This window comes from Panthera tigris, chromosome B2, assembly GCF_018350195.1.
Source record: "Panthera tigris isolate Pti1 chromosome B2, P.tigris_Pti1_mat1.1, whole genome shotgun sequence".
Taxonomy (NCBI): domain Eukaryota; kingdom Metazoa; phylum Chordata; class Mammalia; order Carnivora; family Felidae; genus Panthera; species Panthera tigris.
The window spans coordinates 65278390-65280563 of NC_056664.1; positions in this window are offsets into that span (position 1 = coordinate 65278390).

The window sequence follows — 2174 nt, forward strand, 5'->3', positions numbered from 1 at the left end:
AACCTTGAACTATATCGGGAAAGGACAGAAGATCAAATAAATCAAGCATCACTGAGGAACCTTAAGCTAGTAAGTGAGAAGCACCACTTATCAAAAATTGGCATGGTCTAGTTCAGTCATTCTAGTGTAAGTTGACATGTTATCATTTCATCAGCCACATAGGAAGAGAATATAAAATCTCCAGTGATGTGACTTCTTATCAGACCTTCACAATAACATATTCATCAGACAGAGCTGGTAACAGCATCTCTGAACACAGGTTCGGAGAAGATAAATGTTTGCCTAGATCACTGAGCGGCTAACTATGCTCAGTAAAATGGGTTCATTATTTCTCAGAGGAAGCTAGCATACATGTAGAACATTACTGGTTGAAAATCACTTCCTCATTCCAAATACATAAAGGGCTATTGATTATTATGTTACCCGTGAATTTTTAGCAGGTCCTAAATTAACTCTATTAACATTGGCCTTACTGTTGATCACTGTGGATTTTTATATGATATGCAGCCCTAGCATCGTTTAATCAGCACCCCATACTACTGCCATCTTGGCCCTGATTATGAATTTTCTAAATAGTAACTATTTGGCTATCTGCCTTTCATTGTGGTTTGTTGAGTCTAAACCATGCTAATCAATCCTATTGCTTCTCTGCCTTTAGCAATCTGTATTTATAGTACTATGCCACCCTCAGAATTTTTTTTATTACAAAAGATTTGCCTATATAAAGATTTTATAAACCTAGCAAAGATGGATTTTGGTACAAAATAAGATTATCTTAGAGATATATGTAAGAATATTCACAAGTGTATTTATTAATATTTGATGCACTTGAAAAATCAGAGTGGAGGGGAAAGCATCTGTGGTGAGATGAACATATGTAGCAAGTTTGTTCATTGCTTGTTTGAGACTGTTGATCTGTCAATATATATACATTGGGTAATTACTCAACTTATAAGTGTTAAATCTGAGGGATCTGCTAAGAGAAGTACAGTAAAACTGAATACGTTAGTTAGTATCCAATAATAGAAACTATTAAAATGTATGGAGAAAGATGTTCCTAACTCAGTGTGTAATTTCTCTTGTTCGGTCATGGAGGAAACCATGTATATAAATTGTTTTAGTTAACACTTAAGAATTTGCAACAAGGGCATAAGGGAGAGGTGATGTTCTAATTTCTTATGAAAACTGCTTCCTGACGAATTTTGCTGCTAATTTCCAAATATTCTGTGCACTGTGAACAGTTTTACAAAGAAATGGTTTTTCCATGAGTTTATTAGAAGGAGAATGAACAAGATATAGAATAAAATGTATAGAGCCATTTGTGACTTTTAGGGGGAGGAAAAGTTGACATATGTTTACTTAGTATCACCTTTATTTAACAGGGAGATGATATTATAACTACATGAGGAATGTGCTTCCCTTGAAAGTCTGCGTTTGGACTATAAGCTACCCATGAGTTTGGTTTTCAAATGTAAACATATGCATATACCAGCAACAAACCTATCTCCCCAAAATATTATAAAGTTTCACTATATGCCTAGATACATATAGAAAAAGAAGCACTTTGCCAACACTGTATTAAGTGATTATTTAGTTGCTTTTAAGATTTATGTATTCACCCAAAATTTTGCTCTTGTGAAATTGTATTGGAATTATTCTAATAGAATGTGTGGCCACCTTTCAAGATGTTCTATTAAACCTATTACTTATTAAAGTCTTTATTGGCTCTTTCCTCTTTACGAGTGAGAGGCAGTTGGAAGTATATCACTACCAGATGGAGTGGGAAATATATGCCCAGCCTGGGTATTGCTACTCTGACATCAAGGAATAGGAGAGTTTTCAGAACACTCTTTAAAAGTAGAGAAAACTACTCACTGTGCTTGTTTTCTTTTTGATATGGATCTTATAGAGGGCAGCATATGGAAGCAACATTTTCCAGATTACTGCCCCCTATGCAAAGGGTGGCGGTCAGGCCATTCCAACAGCACACATCAGTGTCATGCCGTCTCTCCGTCACTGAGGGGTCCCATGGTGGCTCACAAGGGGTGGCACCCTACTTGCTAACCTGCCTTGCTACAATCAAAAGCTAGGAAAGACACCCCCCCCCCCCACGTCCTGCCTTGGGCCTTATTTCACTTCTAACAGCACTGTTTCTGATTCACAGTGGCCAAGAT